The sequence below is a fragment of the Urocampus carinirostris genome, chromosome 11, assembly GCF_059441175.1.
Source record: "Urocampus carinirostris isolate Australia breed hairy pipefish chromosome 11, RoL_Ucar_1.0, whole genome shotgun sequence".
Classification (NCBI taxonomy): Eukaryota; Metazoa; Chordata; class Actinopteri; order Syngnathiformes; family Syngnathidae; genus Urocampus; species Urocampus carinirostris.
Genome location: NC_142359.1, coordinates 13,096,298 through 13,115,582, shown reverse-complemented (window position 1 = coordinate 13,115,582; position 19,285 = coordinate 13,096,298).

Sequence of the window (19,285 nt, the reverse complement as noted above, 5' to 3'; positions counted from 1 at the left end):
ATGTAGCATCTAAATGCTTCCCAGGAGGGGAAAGTTTGTATTTATGTTTTTTGGACAATCCGCTTTTTGTCGCGTGCTGCAAGTGCAAAAGTCGCCCTCGGTATGACCGTAATTTAGGGGAAAGATTTCAGAATGAAAAATAAACTCAAAAAGGGACTTTAAAGGAGCTGTGCAGAGTTTAGAACCTTTTTACTCGCTGCCGGCATCTCCTGGCTTGTGTCATCATTGCAGCCTTAGTCAGCTTGTTTGTTATGCGTGTTCTAAATGCGTATCATTCTTACAGTAGATTCACTTGAATAAACTGTTCTTTTTTCATCATTCTTCGAGTTTGGGTTGGAAGCTGGTCTTTTGTGACTCTAACCATTTTTATGCTACACTAAATAAGAAAAAAAAACCTGCGGAGATGAGCCTTATGTCTTGGGATCAAGGGATCCCAGTTCGAATCCCGGCTCGTCCGTGTTACATGTCGAAGTGTCCTTGGGTAAGACACTGAACCCCTAATACCCCCAATAAGCAGGTTAGCGCCTTACATGGCTGCGCGGCCGCTATTGGGAAATGTGAAGCACACTGTAAAGCGCTTTGGGAAGTCATTGACTTGAAAAGCGCTATATAAATGCAGATCATTTCATTTCATTTCATTTATGTCAGTCTCCATCGTTCCCCCAACCCCCATTCCTCCTACCTAATGTGTTCCGCCCTGAACAGCTTTGTTAAAAGTAAGATGAAAGCAGATGAGTGCAGTGTAAAATAAAGCATAAGTGCTCTTTGAACTCAATTGGGCATTGTAAACACATACTTCAAGGGACAGTGTATAAAAATCAAATGGTAAATGGTAAATGGTCTGCATTTATATAGCGCTTCTAATGATCCAAAAAATACAAATAAAATTGATTTGAAATTTTGAATACTAGGCAAAAATGTATGATTTTTCATACACATTGGAATCCCCACTTAGGTCGCCGTCATGTTTGTACGGCATCCTGGCGCCACGCTGTGCACTGAGGCACTGACCCTCGCTTACACCAGACAAAACAGTGCCGTCTAGTGGTCAAATGTTACACATTGGGGCTTTACTAAATTTAAACTAGTCTTTTAAGGGAAAATGTAGCATCCAAGTTGGTCCAGTTGGTTCTTAAAAACATTGAATGATTTGCAAGTTAAAGAAAACATCTCAGAAAAGTCGGTGGAAAGAGAATTTCAGTTCACTCACAGGAAGCCCAGTAAAATACATGATAGACGTCTGTAGCCGTCAATGGCATTGAATGAGTTACGCAGGAATTAAAGATAGCCTTCGCCATAGCTGTGAAAGTCGTTACTGCCAAATGAATTATCTACTCTGCCTTCTTTTGAGATTTGTGGGAGGCATAGCTTCTGTTTTAGGAAGATTAGGCTGATCAGAATAGAAACTAACATTGAAAATGTCAGTTTTTTTTTAACCTAGCCTCCAGTCATTCATATGTGGTACCTGCTTCAATTTGGATTTCACAGCCTGTCGTTCGCTATGGACATCTGACCACATAAAATATTACACTGTTACTTGAATCTTATTAAAAAGCAACAGTACTCTTGGCACCACCAGGCTGTACTTGCCCAAGACACACTACAGGAAACGGTGGCCCTACGACCCTAGTGGTTATCAACAACAATAACAACAACAGCAACTCTTAAAAACAGGTATTCTTTAGTCAACCCACTTACTTACTCATCCAAACACCTCAGCTCCATCACTTTGCTCCACAGTGGTTGCTGTGAATTTAAGTGTTTTTTTTTCACAATGTTTTCCCAAAATTTTGGGGTCCATTGTCATGGAAATTAGTCTGCCGTTCTGCACAAACTCTTTTACAAAACGATTAATGTTGCCTTTGTGTGTGTGTGTGTGTGTGTGTGTGTGTGTGTGTGTGTGTGTGAGAGTGTGTGTTTTGTCATGCTATGCAGTTCATTATTATCATAATTTCAGCAAAAATGCAAAAAGGGAACTGGGTGAGCAGAAGAGAAGACGTGAATGGAGAGAGAAGCTTTAAAAATCCGCCGATTGAGTTGGTCTTTTATTGAGCTGCTGACAGGGCTTACGGGCTACATCTAATTGCATTGGGCTAAATCATGCACCCCACGTAGAAAAAATAGACTCGGCTTAGCTTTCTCAAAATGGATGGCATTGAAGGCAGAGATAGAAAATAGACACTTTTGATGATCAGTATGACACCAGGGTGTGTGGAGAGGAAAAAAAGAGCATTTTCCTCTGTTTTTCCAAGTTGATTACCCTATTTCTACATAAACGAAAGGAACAGATATACCACCTTAAATGTGTTGCTACTTTATTTTATTTTATTTTAACTTTAGTAACCGATTGACTCTATCATATTCATTATGTTTTTATGACTCAACGTGTTGTTTTCTGTGTATTCTGTTTTCTACTGCAATTTAATCTTCTTTGTGAACTTTAATTACTCCCTAACGCTCCTTCCATTATTCGTACGAGTCTATCTTAAATGGAATGGTGGTTCTTCTTGAAAGAACTGAAAAATCCCTCGTGGAAATCCAGTTACGAGGGAACAAAGGCGGAAAGAAAAAGAAAGCAACGGTCCATGAGACCAAGTGACATTATTTCTGTGCAGGGAAAAAGAAATATTTGAAGAATGAAGGGATAAGTAGAGCGCGTATGAATGAGAAAGCATGGAGGGATCTTTGTGTGGGCCCTGTAGAATCACGCGCATTACGTGACCTTTCTCTTTTGTGTATTTACAGACCTGTGTCAAATCTACCGTTTCTTTCTAAAGTACTTGAAAAAGTTGTGGCACAGCAGCTGTACGATTTTAGCTCCCTGTCAGGTTAAGATGTGATTTTAAGATTATGTTGTTATTATACAAAAGCATGCCTGGACTTGCCCCCCTCATATATTACAGGTTTAATTTCAACCCATGTTCCTGTCCGTAGCCTTCGCTCTGAAAATGCTGGTCTACTAGTGATCCCAAGAGCCAAGATGAGATCTGCAAGTTCAAGAGCGTTCTCCATTCGGGACCTGGTGCTGTGGAATGCTCTGCCCTCTGAAATTCGATCTGCAACCTCAGTGGAACTGTTTAAATCTAGGCTTAAACCACACTTATATTCTATAACAGTATAGTTTATGTTGACAATGTCTGTGAATTGTTTGTTAATGCTACATCCATTGCAACCTGGTCGTCCTTTTGACTTTTGATTTATTATTTTATATTATACTTTCATCATTTTTTAAATTTCTATTTTTATTTTTATTTTTAGTTATCTATTTCTTTTAATTTTAATTTTAATTTTAATTTTAATTTTAATTTTAATTTTAATTTTAATTTTAATTTTAATTTTAATTTTAATTTTAATTTTAATTTTAATTTTAATTTTTGTTAATGCAACATCCATTGCAGCCTGGTCATCCTGGAAGGGGGATTACCACATGTGCGGTCCCTTTCCAAGGTTTCTTCATTTTCCTCATGCTGAGGTTTTTGAGTTTTTCCTTGCCCTCGTGTAAGTTTTAGATCAGGGGTTGGTGTCATAATATTCCGTAGGTTGCAATAGTCGGTGGTCTGTGCAGCCCGTTGAGACTCCTTCTGATTAAGGCCGTCACAAATAAATATGAATTGACCCATCCTCAGGTTTTTGAGTTTTTCCTTGCCCTCATGTAGGTTTTACATCAGGAGATGGTGTCATAATAGTCTGTGGTTTGCAATAGTCGGTGGTCTGTGCAGCTCTTTGACACTCATAGTGATTAAGGGCTATACAAATAAACATGATTTGACTTGACAAGTTATTATCTGTAATTTAAACTTCTGTTTTGAAAAAATAAATTATTAAAGTTATTATGTCAGCCTGTATTAAAGGAGACATATCCTGTTGAATGAACTGTCTACAGATTTTGGCCATTTGAAAAAGCTATTTCCTCACTAGAAGCACAGTCACTGTGGTGTTTTGCTCTCGTCACCCTTCACTACTGATTTCAGCACATCCTTGTGAAAACTGTGCAGACCTTTTACTGAGAGTTTTTCCCCCTCTCAGCTACGCTTGCAGTATAGTGATACAATTAATGTTTGTCGAGTGAAACTAACATGAAAAACTAAATTTTCATGAAGTAATAAGATGTCAAGCATTTAGAGTCTAAATTTTAGACCATACCTAAAAAAAAGGTTCAGCTGCCAGAGCTTGGTCTTTGTTTATTTATGTTGATGTTGAAGTTCTGACAGCATGTCTGGTCTTTGAACACACCACGCGTCCAGCCATATTCTTTGCTTGAGAGTGGCATGGTTATGTTGTTAAGGCATCCTACTTTGTCTCCTCGTCGTCTCCTCCAAAATAATTTTAAAAGAAAAGAATAGTCTTTATTGTCAATAATATCCCTGTACTAAAACTGTCAGGACCAGAACGGAGACAGGACCCACTTGCGTTGCGTTTCTCACAAGTTTTATTGGAAGAAAGAGAAAGGGTTACGCCCACGATCCGGTGATTGCTGTACGCGGGCAGCAGGTCACTCTGAATGCAGAAGTGGATCTTCCGTGGCGAGCGATGGCGGTGTCAGGAACGGAAAAACAGGTCAGTAGCCGGGACAGGAGAGCAAAAACGTGCTCGGGGTCGTAAGCGAGTCGTAAGCCAGAAAAGGAGAGTAGACGTGGTCGGGACAAAAAAGGTCGAAAGCCGGGACGGGAGAGTAGACGTGGTCAGGATCAAAAACGGGTCGGAGCCGGGGGAAAGACGGGAGCAAAAACAGGTGGGAGTCAGGGTCGAGAAAGGCTTGCCTAGTGTGAACTGAGGTTTGCAGACGGCCTGACAAAAGGCGACACATAGAAGTGGGTTTGAATAGGGACAGGGAGACAATCAGAGTCCAAGGCAGTTGGCGCCAAAGGAGCGGGCACAGGTGATTCCCAATGGTAATCACATTGTTTACAATGAGATAGACATAGCACTCCAGGGATAAGATGTCTGACTTTAAAGAGAAAGATAAGATAGAAGGATGTCAGAATACATAGGCAAAAATTTCCTTGTTTTAAGACACTTGTAGGACCTGCCAGAGGGCAACAGGTCAACAAGGTGGTGGCTGGGGTGAGAAGAGTTCCTTGTAATGTAGAAGGCAGTAACGCAAGCCGGCAATGTTTCCCAGACTGGGCAGGGAGCAACCAATCATCTTCTGAGATATATTGAATTCTCTCTGTATATTTTTCCGGTTGGCTGCTATGTTTCCAGAATTGCAATTGCGTTAAAGTTAAATATACAGTATAGTAGTTTAACGCATAAAGTTTATCGTTAAAGCGCTTAAAAAGGAAACATCTCCTGTAATTTGATTGGCTGAGATATTTCACATAGGCTCTGCTCACTACATTCTTGAGAGTGTGGATGCACAAAGACGCTAGCCTTTCAGTGCCTTTCAGTGCCTTTACTCCCGCTTTAATCTCTTTGCTCACACTACTCGTCACCCAGTGGGAGGTTAAAGGAGATTTATACACAACTCATTTAATATCATTGTTGGCATCCTTGGATCTCATGCTGTGTGTAGGAGATCAGGGGCACACAGGTGGCACATAAATAGCACCCAAGTGGTTGTGTATTGTTTTTGACTCGAGTCAAAAAGGGCTTGTTCCCACGCAGCGGGGTGCGTGTCTCATGACTGGCCAGCTGTGTGTTGTGTGTATTTCACTTGCACTCTTGTTAAGCAAGCTCCACATCAGGGTCTTGCAATTCCACAGGGGTTTGCCAAACACATGTTTAGGTTCACTTACGCAAGCTCAAGACGAACTACAAGAGCTGTTTTTCTTTCCATTATCGTTATACGTCTTTCGTAGCGGACACTTTATGGTAGAAAAAAATAACTCCATTTAAAATCTTTGATTTTTTGATCTGTTTTTTGTAAGTTACGGAATTTAATAAAAAAAAGGTGCTCCGAGGAGGATATTTAGAACAGATTCGGATTTTTGCATCATGAGGGTTTTTGTACAGTCCTCTCCTGTTCTCCCTGCAAAATCGAATTTCATTGATGACTGCTCTCCTATTTTTTTAGCTTTTATTTGAATGCCTTGAGAGGGATGAGCGCCACTAGGCTGTAATGGCCCAAGACTCTGTCACGACCAGAACGGAATCAGGACCCAGATGCGTAACGTTAACCACAAGTTTATTGAGAGAAAGAAGAAGGGCGGCGTCCGCGATCCGGTGGTCGCTGGACACGGGAAGCAAGGCGCTCACAGAATCGGATCTTGTTCCAAATGCGGAAGTGGATCTTCCGGAGCGGGAGATGGTGGTGTCGAGGATGGAAAAACAGGTCGATAGCCGGGACAGGAGAGCAAAATCGTGGTCGGGATCAAAAACGGGTCGTAAGCCAGGACGGGAGAGCAAACGTGGTCCGGGTCAAAAAACAGGTCGTAGCCGGAGACAAACAGGGAAATCAGGAACGGACGGGTTGAAGAAACGTGTGCAAAAAGCGGGACCGACGGGATTCAAAGTGCTTGCCTTGTAGAAACAGAGGTTCGCTGACGGACTGACAACAAGCGAGTGAAAGGACTGAGCATAAACAAGTACGGGGAACCAATCAGGTAGCCCACAGCGGCTGGCGCCAAACGAGCAGGCACAGGTGATATTAATCAGTCATCATGACAGACCCACAACAGGAAATTGTGCCCCTACAACTCTAGTGCTTAAGGGACAACCAAACCAAACTAAAAAATAAATAAACTGTAATCTTATTAATTAGGTGTACTAAATGCATCAATTTAAAAAAGTTCAATATTTGATCAGTCCTGCCCTCAGCTTGCAGCAATTTTTAAAATTTGGCCCTTTGTCTATTTGACTTTAAGACCCCTTTACGCTTTATGATGTTGTTCAGAAGGCGCAGGCGTACCAAATGAAGTGTTTGCCCATTGGACATCTGCGGTAAAGCCAAGCAGTCTTATCGCCTAAGCTGATTATGTCGGAAGTGTTTGTTTTTTTCGGAGTGAGAGGAGAAAGATCCTTGCAAAAAGGGGAGCAGAGTGTGGCACAGGGTATTAAGTTGTTTTTTTTCTGACATGCCACTACAATCCAATTGTTATGAGACCTTCCAAAGCATTGATGTGGCCTTGTTTTTTTTAGGTGAGCTGCAATCTGGCTATTTGTGTCACATATACTAATACCTTGTGTTACTAATACCAGTTGTTGTTTTGATCTTGATGCAATTTTTTTGGTGCTTCAATGCATCTTGTATTTTGTTCCAGCTTAAAAAAAGTCCTAATGTTTAGCCGTAAGAGAAGAGAAGAGAACTCTTAGACATGATTTAAACATTAAGAAAGAAGAGGCGTGGACTGCAGACTGTCATGAATGTTTTATTATGCTTTATCTGATCCATTTAGAAAACTTTGCCACAAATACTCCGAGGTTGTCGGTATGCACTTAAGTGCACATTTGGTATCGACAGTGTCGATTGCAGAGTGCTTGGCATTGTACTAAACCATGCAAGCTCACATTATGTGCACGATAACATGCTTGCAGGGGAATTTCATTTCTGTCATGAACCGGAACAGGAGGAGAACCCAAATGCGTGACGTTTCTCACACAAGCTTTTATTTTACGGGAAATGGGGCAGTCATGCACATTTACCCAAACAGTGATTCGGAATACGTAAGGCGGCAGTCTGGCTTGGAATGACAGGAAGCCAGAGGCCAACGAGATCGATACCAATTGCTCGAGCAGATATCGGACAGATGGAACAATACCGGAGAGGACGGGAAAGACAGGATTGATGGATATTGACTGATTGATGGAAAACTGGATATTGAAATTAAACAGGACAAACTAGATGGGAACAAAACTGGAGATCAATATTAAACAGAACAAAATAGACGGGAACATTAGGAGACAGGAAACACAGGCAGGGAACCGGACAGCGTCAAAACCTACGTCTTGAGGGGCAGAGGTTCGTTGACAGACTGACAAAGGGTGAGTGAGAGCACTGAGCTTAAACAGAAGGGAAGCCAATCTGTCAACGAGCCGCAGCTGGCACAGTGACAATTTCTTGTGTTTTGAGCCATTGATTTTCACATACTGTATTGATCCCGTCCTGCGCTGTACAAACAGTTGAGTCTGGAAATTGAATCCAATTTTCTTTTTTGTCATTGATATCAACGTTGCAACAAGATTAGACATGGCACTCCAGGGTAAACATGTAATAAAGGCTCAAAAGAGAAAAGACTGTCAGGATAAAGGGAAAAACTATTTACAACTTAGTGTTTACAGACGGGTCCAAGTTATAATAAGAGTGAAATGGTCTGCATTTTTATAGCGCTGAAGACTTCCCAAAGCGCTTTACAATGTGCTTCACACTTACCCATTCACACACACTCACACACCAATAGCAGCGTCAGCCATGCAAGGCAATTTTTTTTAAAGAGCAGTGCATCATAACTGCTGCAGAACGGGTTGGTTGAGGGCTTGTGGGAGGTTTCGGCTCCAGTGGGCAAAAGCTACTCACTCTTTTAATAATGTCTTTTTTTGTAATGCTAAACTCTCTACCACACTAACACCTAAAAAATATGGGAATATATTTTCCTATGATCATTTAATCAGGGGTGTCAACTTCATTTTAACTGGGGGGCCACACTATAGAACAAACATTCTGTCGGGGGCCGGACTAGTAGATTAAAGAGAAAGAAAAAGTGAGATAAAGAAATAAGAGAAAGAGGGAGGGTAAGGGAGAGAGGGCGGGACAAAGAAAGAGAAAGAGAGAGAGGGAGAGAGCGTGAGAAACAAAAGATAAAAAGTCGTGAGAGAGGGGGAAAAGAAAGGGAGAGGAAGAAAGAAATCCAAAGAGAAATTGAAAGACAGAAGGAGAGAAAAGGGAAAAGAAAGAGCAAAGGGTATAAAGAGAGAAAGAAAAGAGAGAAAAGGAAAAAAGGAAGAAAGAGCAAAAGAGGTTAAAAGACACAGAGAGAGTAAGAGACAAAGAGCAACAAAGGAAGAGAAAAAGAGAGACACAGAGATTTAAAGACAGAGACAGAGTGGTAGAAAAAGGTGGAAAAGAAAGAGAGAGAGAGAGAGAGAGAGAGAGAGAGAGAGAGAGAGAGAGAGAGAGAGAGAGAGAGAGAGAGAGAGAGAGAGAGAGAGAGAGAGAAATACAAGTACAGTGTCTTTGTGAGAGGCTCCTGGCTTTGGCAACATCAAGTTGACATATTTCACCCTGCAGTCTGTTTTTCTCTTGCGCTTCTCTGAGTGTTGTCTCGCGGGCTGGATTCAATCCCTTAGCGGGCCTGATTTGGCCCGTGGGCCGCCTGTTTGACACCTGTGATTTAAATAATAGACTCTGGTGTTCATGGTTTTCACTCTGCCCTTGTTAGTGTATTTTGTTTCTGAAGATAGGCACTGACCTTGATGAAATGTTGCCTCTGATAAAGGTACATGGACTGGAAAACTGGGGGAAGATCTTATGCATGCCAGACTGTCCCACTTCAGCCCCTAAATTCTTTTTTGCCCTTGTGTGTTTTTTTTTTATCAGAATGCTGAGTCGATGGGGATGCCGTCTTGCAATTTTACATCTATCTCTTACCTCTTCTGTTTCATGACTACATGACAAAATATTTTTTGGGTCAAAACTGATTCTGTAAATATGCTATTTTTGGAAAATCATGATTTTTTTAAACTAAACAATGAAAATAAATTAAGCATTAAAAATTCAAATCTGGGGGGCGGCGGAACACATTTTATAGGTGCCCATTGCTCTCACCTGCGCTCACTCATTTAGCCCCAGCTGCCACTCGTTTGCTTATTAATTATCCTATTTCAACACGTCATTCTCATTCATTCCTTGTGAGTCCGTCAGTGAACCTCCGCACATGCAAGGCAAGTATTTTGACTCTGGCTCCCTGTTCCTGTTTCCTGCTCGTCTGTCCCTGGCTTCCCGATCGTCTCCGCTACCCTGACTTGTCCCGATCTCCAACCACGCTCCGTTCTCCACTTCCGGCTGCCCGACTTGCTTCCGATCTCCGACCACACTCCATTTTCCCGTCCTGGCTGCCAGACCTGCTTCCGCTCTCCGACCACGCTTCGTTCACGAGGGCTTTTTGCTCCTCCTGTACAGCGAGCACCGGATCGCTGTTGTTTGTTTTCCCGGTCCTGACTTCCTCGATTCTCCAATAAAGCATTCTGTGAAACGTTTGGGTCTACTGCTTGTTCCGGTCGTGACTATGGGAAATTGTTATCGTACGTTTTTTTTCTTTTTTTTTTTCTTTACAATATGTAGATCAGGGGATGGTGTTGTCATCAGTTTGCAATAATCCGTGGTTCGTGCAGCCCTTTGAGACTCCTTGTGATTAAGGGCTATACAAATAAACATGACCTGACTACATGAGTCTTATGGGAGTTGTAAAAATACACATTTATGGCAAAACATCTATGAAGATATATAATGATAAACACAAGTCCACACACACTCTCACACTGAAAGGTAAGGGTTAAACGTAGACTAAGTTATCAGAAGTTGTTTCATTTCTCCCCTCAAATTGGATTATTTCCTTAAACTACATTTGGGGTCAGAATTTTAAAAAAATATGTTGATTTTACAGATACACTTATACACTGTAACATTATTACCACTATTGTATGAGGAGCACCACCCTCGGGTACAAGAACTTGAGACCAGAAACTTAGACCTGCCCCAGAGGGGGTTTATATCTGCCTGCAATAAAATCCTTGTTCGAGAAGGTCGGGGGCCCTCTTTTCTTTACTTGCTCTTTCCTTTTCCGACTGGGGCTTCGGCTCTTCTTTGCTCTGTCCCCCCCCCGTCTTTTTTTCTTTGTCTTTGCCTCTAGGCCTCGTTTTTGATCTGTCAATGTTCTCTAAATAAAACTTCATTCCAACTTAACAACAGAGAGTCTTCATTGTCTCGTCAACATGTTCGATTCCTATCCAGAAGGAGTTAAACTAGTTCCCACCTGCACTCGAAAAATATTCTTTAAAAACTACCTCAAAAAAATAGATCCTTTGCCTAAAATATAGCTCATTTCTGAAGCCTGAATCCCAAAATGGTTGTTTTTCACAAAGGAACTAAGCAAAGACTGTGATATTGTTTTCCCTCTAGGAGTTGCCTCTCAATATTACATAAAGTTGTGTAAAACAACCAAAAAAGAAAAAAAACTATAGTTTAGTGTACAAAAACTCAAAATATGGGGTTGTTTTTGTCAAGAGCCAGAACAGGAGGAGGACCCAGATGTGTGACGTTTCTCGCATAAGCTTTATTTTACGGGAAATGGGGCAGTCATGCACCTTAACCCAAACACCAGTGATTTGGCGATTGTTGGGCGGAAGACTGAAGGCAGCAGTCTGGCGTAGAATGACAGGAAGCCAGAGGCCCACGAGATCGATACCAATTACACAAGCAGATATCAGACAGATGGGGTCGATACCGGACGGGACAGAACAGATAGGATTGATAACAGGCACTGGAGACTGGAGTCCGATAACAAGCAGGACGAGATAGACGGAAACGATACCAGACACTGGAGATTGAAATTAAACAGGACAAACTAGACAGGAACGATACCGGACAGGAAACACAAGAAGGAAACCGAACAGAGTCAAAACCCACGTCATGCGGGTGCAGAGGTTTGTTGACGGACTGACCAAGAGTGAGTGAGAGCACTGAGCTAAAATTGGAGGAAAGCAAATCAGTCAACGAGCCACAGCTGGCCCCAAACAGGCGGGGGCAATTGGGCGCCATGGGCAACCGTGACAGTTTTTAAAAAAAACAAAAACAAAACAAAAAAAACAAAAAAACTGAAAAATGGATTATATTAATTATTAGTTTAAGAGTGCACTGACTGGGTCAGAGTATTTAATTAGTCAGTGAGTTTTACTTCAGCTATCAAATAAGTTTTTCTATTCATTTTAAAGATTAAACTGATTATTCAAACACCACAAGCCCATTTAAGAGACCATTATGAACCAGGAGAAAACTTTGCCTTCATCTGTCTATCAGTAAGAAATGTTTTTGTCTGATAGAGCCGTAAAACTCACTTGAGCGCAACATCCCTCCCCCCACAGAGGTAAATGTCAGAAATCATTGATGCACTATGCACAGGGAGCCAAGGGCAATTTCGAATTGACCGGGGGAAAATGTATTATGATTAAAGCCCGGGTGCTCCAAAAACGCTTTTCCCGAGAACTTGAAAACCAAACATTGATTCAATTTACTGTTTAAATACGGATATTGTTTTATACGATACTAGCATAGCACATCACTCTGTGAGGAGCAACCCTGCTTGGCCTTAACTTTAATCTCACTTTAAATCCACTAATCCTGCAGATTGATAAACCTCTCAGTCTGCTGCACACGCACATATTAGCATTAGCACCATTGTTGTATGTTACGACCCCCTCCAAAGACACACATCCAGTCTAACACGTATGAATAAATTATCATAATCTGCACCATTAGACTGTGTATTACATGCATATGTTATTTGAGCGTGCGCACACTTTCACATCATTATACAGATCTAGCCCCTCACCCCATAATTCACCCCAGAAAATACATGCATGTCTATGATTACACTATCAGCTGTAACTAACTATGCTTGTCTTGTTCCATTTCCACCCGTCTGAACAATAAATGTGCCTACTCAGTATAACTTGCTTATATGATGTAGATTTTACAGAATTTACAACAGTGATCCGATAAACCGCTCAACTTTTTATTGCATAAAACTCAATATTTAAATTGCACATGCATGCTGTAGATTTACATAAAGTTCATTACTTTAATACTGAATACAGAACATTGGGTTGTTACTCTATCTCATGAACCGGAACAGGAGGAGAACCCAGATGCGTAACGTTTCTTACACAAGCTTTATTTTACGGGATATAGGGCAGTCATGCACGTTAACCCAAACGCCAGTGATTTGGCGATCGTTGGGCGGAAGACGTAAGGCAGCAGTCTGGCATGGAATGACAGGAAGCCAGAGGCCGACGAGATTGATACCAATCGCACGAGCAGATATCGGACAGATGGGGTCGATACTGGACAGTACGGGACAGACAGGATAGATATCAGGAACTGGAGACTGGAGTCCGATAACAAGCAGGACGAGATAGACGGAATCGATACCAGACACTGGAGATAGAAATTAAACAGGAAAAACTAGACGGGAACGATACCGGACAGGAAACACAACCAGGAAACCGGACAGAGTTAAAACCCACGTCTTGCAGGTGCATAGGTTCGTTGACGGACTGACAAAGGGTGAGTGAGATCACTGAGCTTAAATAGAAGGGAAGCAAATCTGTCGACGAGCCGCAGCTGGCGCCACATGGGCGGGGCCGATTGGGCGTCATGGGCAACAGTGACACTCTATCCAGTACATACATTGATACTGACGGAGTACAATATCTTGATTTTAGTTTTTGATAACAGAGAAAATGTATATAAGAAACACATGTTACCTTAGGTATAATGTTATCTATTTACTGGAGAAATGTGAAGTGGGAACGGGGCCGATTGGTACATGCTAGTTATGGAAAATCAAACTCAATTACGCATATCAACAATCTGCTGATTTCTTGACCTTGCATTTTTAAAAGGGTTGGGTAGGGTCACTTTAACTTGATTACTTTCAATGACTTTTGGATTACTCCAATACCAAATATGCTAATAAAAGACAAAAGAAACTAAATATGAATAAAATTACAAAATTTTGTGCAGGCTTGGGGAGTAACGGAATACATGGAACGGCAAAATTGATGCTGGCAAGCTGTTTGGATTTATTTTCATTTTGTTTCTGTCGCATTTCATGTTAGTTTTGCCGGAGATCAAAGAGATCAAAGCCAGGAGAGAAAGCTTACCATGTGTTATGAGTCATCATTTTATTCATATTTAGTTTCTTTTGTCTTTTATTAGCATATTTGGTACTGGAGTAATCCAAAAGTAATTGAAAGTATTCAAGTTAAAGTAACCCTACCCAACCCTGATTTTTAATATCATTATGGTTACAGTACAGGTAACATCTGACTGAGGACCAGCTGGTTGTTAACCTATTGCATCGGCCAAGGCGTTATATTGTTACCGTGGCTGCTGAATTGCCGCACGCGTTGCCGGGCTGCTACGTGCTGCAGTTTTAGACATTGGATTAAACAAACTAGCACCTGCTGGGGAAAAAAGACCATCTATCCACTGAAGAAAATGAGCATCTACCGGCTGTGGTCGTTTGCACGGGTGGATGTAATTCGATGGGTCATAAGTCGGAGGTTATCTGTTCATAGCTGTAATGCACATACTCTAGAGAAGAAAAAACATCGCTGTACATGTTACAGGTTTTAATCACATAGGTTGATGCAAGGGCAATTTTAGGTTCAGAGCTTTGGAGGGGTTGAGCACCCAGAGTGTCCGCCTGGTAATTTTTTCAGATTTTGTTATGAGTCAGAAATCTAGAGAACGATCATCTGCATCAGGAATGAAATGAAGTGGGGAAATATCAGCCTAAAATGATCACAGAATTCTTACTAGAACATGGTCTTAACATTTGTAGCACATGGAAGCAAAATTATACTCTTTAAAAAACAAATATCCCTAAAAAAGTGATTGCTTGGACTGCCTAAGCATACATCCTCTTGGATAAGGGAAGCTCCCGTGCACGAGAGCCAAGACGGCAGATGGCTGCCTGTCTGCAGGGTCTGGATTCCTACAGGGCCTTGAACACAGCAACTGGCGGGAGGAAGATGAGGATGATGTTGTTTGTTGTTTTTCTACACTTGTTTACCTTGTTTCAACAAAATTTGGCTGCTGACTTTGAAAATATTGAATTGTGATAGATGTTTTGAATAAATTCAGATAATTTATTTCAGCTTCTGATCCTTCTCCTCGTTCCTGCTTGACACTGCCGCTCTTCCTTCTCGAGTGCATCCTATTCCTTTTCACGTTCTGCTTCCCTTGACAGTTCGTTTGTACGCACGGTTGCCACGGCAACGAGAGCAGGCCACATGGACGATTCAATGAACAAAAGGACCAGAGACAGAGGATTCAGATTTCATTTTTTTTCGAAAAGAAGAGGTGGGGGCATCTTACATAGTTGAGGTGAGTTCATAGTCCTCAATGGAGGATTTTGTGCCAAGAAATACAAATGTTTTTCACTCCGTTATGAGCTGTAAAAATAAAACAAACCTCCAACCCACAGTAAGGGCAAATATTTAGTACAGTATTACCTCTGTTATCGCGGTTATTGGGGGACAGAACACCTGCATAACGTGAAAATCTGCAAAGTAGAAACCTTTATTAAGTCAGGTATTTGTTCAACATCTATATGTTTTATACTTTATGAATTAAGGACCCGATGCACTTCTCTTTATATGAAACTTTCCCGCCATTATGGGAAATTGCATTTACCTTCCTGTTCGGTCCCTGAGCAACCATCATTTTAAACATTTTTGATAAAGTGCCAGGGAGGTACTAGAGAGCTCCTGCATGGGGCATTTGAGCAGGTTCAACGGGTGGAGAGGTTTGTTGGCGATAGAAAGCATCTTACTCTGTTTAGCCAGTCAGAATGCAGAACACAGTGCACGATGAAAATCAAGCCGTGAACCAGCGAAAACTGAGGTGTTTCTGTAATTCATTGTCTTTGCTCTTGTTATAAAATCATGAACTGGTAGCAATTGTCTAAAAAAAGATTTGGAGGGATTACTAAAGGCTTAGTGGATTAATACAATAAACTTTTTAGTTGCCTATTCAAATATTGCCTTGAGTTTGTGAAGTGTGCCTCGGATAATTTGGCCTTATGCAAATATTAGTACAGCAATTAAAAATGTGCAGGCCTGCAGGGGGGTTTTGAGCCTAAGACACTCGCATTTGTGTGTGTGTGTTTTCACACCTATCTCCCCTCTGCTCCTCAGCATTGCTCCATCCCTCCCTACCCCCAAAGTCTACATAGCGTTTGTCTTTAGGGAGTCAGAAGAGAAGCTTTGGGATGGAATAAAGCGGAGAGGCAAGCCTGGAAAGCCCCCCAAAATTTGGACAGAAATGTGCAGAATTTAAACAGAGAGCATTGACATTAAAACAAGTGAGTGGGAGGGGGTGAGTGAATGCCTCAAGTGATTTAATGTGTTCTGACATTTATAAGCGATTTTTTTTGGGGGGGTCGGGGGTGGTTCATTCTCCCAACCTCGTTTCCTTCGTACAAATCAACATGCCACCATTTTTGCCCGAGGAAAAACACCAGCGTTGTCAGGTTGCATTTACCTACCTGCTATTATGGTCTAAAGAAATGCATAAAAAAGGGACTTTTGGAAGTCATTCTAACAGAAATGGAGTGGTTGTCACAGTGCAAGGTCCGCGATGAGTTTGATTTTGTGGCAAAACTGGCATGGGATGCAAAGACAGATTTCCTTTTGAATGAAAAGCATACCTGCCAACCCTGAGTGAGTAAAATGTTCAAAAGCCAAAACAAAAAAATATCCTATTTATCGTATTTACCGTAAATTCCGGACTATAAGCCGCTACTTTTTTCCCAAACGTTCAACCCTGCGGCTTATTCAGTGATGCGGCCAATTTATGTAACTTTTCTAACGGCCGCCAGCGGCGCTTGAGTACAAAAGGTAAGATTTAGGCCGGTGGAATACTGTATATGCGACTGCAACTTGTGTCTTTAGTTCTGCAAGATTGAAAAATGTGCAAGTTTAAAGGAACATCAGTGACATCATCAGGTTGTTTCTTTGTCATGAACCAGAACCGGATAAGGACCCAAACGCGTGACGTTTCTCAAACAAGCCTTTTATTTTAAGGGAAATGGGGAGTCATGCACGTTAGGCAGCGGTCTGGGGTGGAAAGACAGAAAGCCAGAGACCGACGAGAACGATACCAATTGCCCGAGTAGATATCGGAAAGATGGGGTCGATACCGGACAGGACGGGACGGACAGGATTGATAATGAAACAGGATATCGAAATTAAACAGGACAAACTAGACGGGATTGAAAACTGGAGAGAATAATAAACAGGACAAAAATAGACGGAGACGAAACTTGAAACCTATATTAAACCAGACAAAATAAACGGGAACAATATCGGACAGCAATTACCTACAGAAAAACAGGACCTAGTCAGAACCCACGTCTTGCGGGGCAGAGCTTTGTTGACGGACTGACGAAGAGTGAGAGCACTGAGCTTAAATAGACGGAAAGCCAATCCGTCAATTAGCCGCAGCTGTCGCCACATGGGAGGGGCCAATTGGGCGCCATGGCAACTGTGATATTCTTGAAAGCACAGCATGTTTAACAGTATATAAGTCTGAACAGTTGGTCAAAAAATCAGATGTTGAATGAAAATCATTCATTTCTAAATATAAGTCCTACACATATCGACATATTTATATAAGTTCCTAGGTATGTAAAAACATTTTGTACATTTATGATGTTGTTTACAGACAGTGTTGCCCTTATATAAATTTGCAAGGTCCAATTATTGAACACCTGGTTGTGGAGATGACGGTCTGAGGTTTTTAAGCAGCACCAAATTATCCCATCAGCATTTTTTTTGTGCTGTAATCAGCGTCGCCAAACACCGCCCGACCCCCTCAATGCTCTGTGTGATTACGATCCATTTTCCTTTCGGAAAACCGTGTACTGTAATTCACTGTCTAACGCAGGAATCAGCCAACGAAATTGTTAGAGAGCTTTAACGACCAAAGGAAACAAATACACAAATACTGCTGGAGCCGCAAATAAAGTAAAGCCATATATCCATCCATCCATCCGTTATCTGCACCGCTTATCCTCAGTAGGGTTGCGGGGGTGTTGGAGCCCATCCCATCTTCGGGCAGTGGACACTCTGAACTGGTTGCCAAAAACTCACTTGTTCATTCACACCAAGGGACACTTTTGACCGGCAAATTGACCTGAAACGCATGTTTTTGGAATGTAGGAGGAAACCGGAGCGCCTAGAGGAAACCCACGCAAGCACGGGGAGAACATGCAAACCTCGCACACGAAGGCTGGTAGCTGGATCTGAACCCATGACCTCAGAACTGTCGCACTAATCACTCAGCTGCCATACCACATAATCATTGTCAAGACCAGAACAGAAGGAGGACCCGGATGCGTGACGTTACTCACAAGTTTATTGAAATAAAAAGGAAAGTCAGCGCCAGCGATCCGGTGTTCGCTGGACGCGGGAGGCAAGCCGCTCATGGGATCGGAACGTGTTCTGAATGCGGAAGTGGATCTTCCGGAGTGGGAGATCGTAGCATGGTTAGACAGAAAAAACAGGTCGTTAGCCGGGACGGGAGATCAGAATGTGGTCAGGGTCATAAAATGGGTCGTTAGCCGGGACGGGAGATCAGAAAGTGGTCCGAGTAAAAGAAAAGAACGGGTCGTAGCCTGAGACAAATGGGGAAATCAGGAACGGACGAGTGGAAAACGGGTGACAAAACGGGCCCGACGGGAGTCAGAGTCAAAAAGGCTTGCCTTGTGTAAACAGAGGTGCACTGAGCTTAAATAGGTGGGGGAACCAATCATATAACCAGCAGCAGCTGGCGCCAAACGAGCGGGCAGAGGTGAGTGTAATGAGTAATCATGGCAGTCATTTAATGTTTATTCTAAAAGTTTTAAAACACTGAAAAAACAAGACTGCTTGTATTGTATTTGTCCACTTACAGAATACCCCAAAATGACAAAAAACATAACCCCCCATTTTTTCCCATTTTGTAATTCCTTAAAAAGAGTTCGAGGGAGACACTAGGACAGTGCTAGAGAGCCCCATGAGGTTGTAGAGCTGACCCCTGGTAAAACAGCATGTTTTTCCACTGCTTCGACCTTAGCTGGTGTGTTTTGACAAATTTTGTTCCATTTACGGATCTTGACGTCAAACTCCCACTTTAACCACTCTGGGCCAATGAGTTAAGAACTTTGCTTTGCGTCTGACAGAGCACAGAAACATACACGCCCCAAAAAATAAATAAGATGGCTAAAATAAACTACAACTAAGACTTAATATACTCAATTAAACCAAATTACAGTTATTTTTGTTCGAGGATAAAGTATATTTGTAAATAAGTTTTGACACACAAATTTGTTGCATATTATAAACAAAAAAATAGAAAAAGAATATATAATAAACATGAATGAAAAAGATTAGACTTTCAAAAACTCCATAAATTTGCCACTCCCGCAACACCACAAAAAATCATGCTGGTGGAGGTCGATGTTCATTAGTGTTAGGCTAAAAGGTTGATGCTAAGCTTCGCTAAATACTGGCAGGGTTGGGTAGGGTTACTTTAACTGGATTACTTTCAATTACTTTTGGATTACTCCAATACCAAATATGC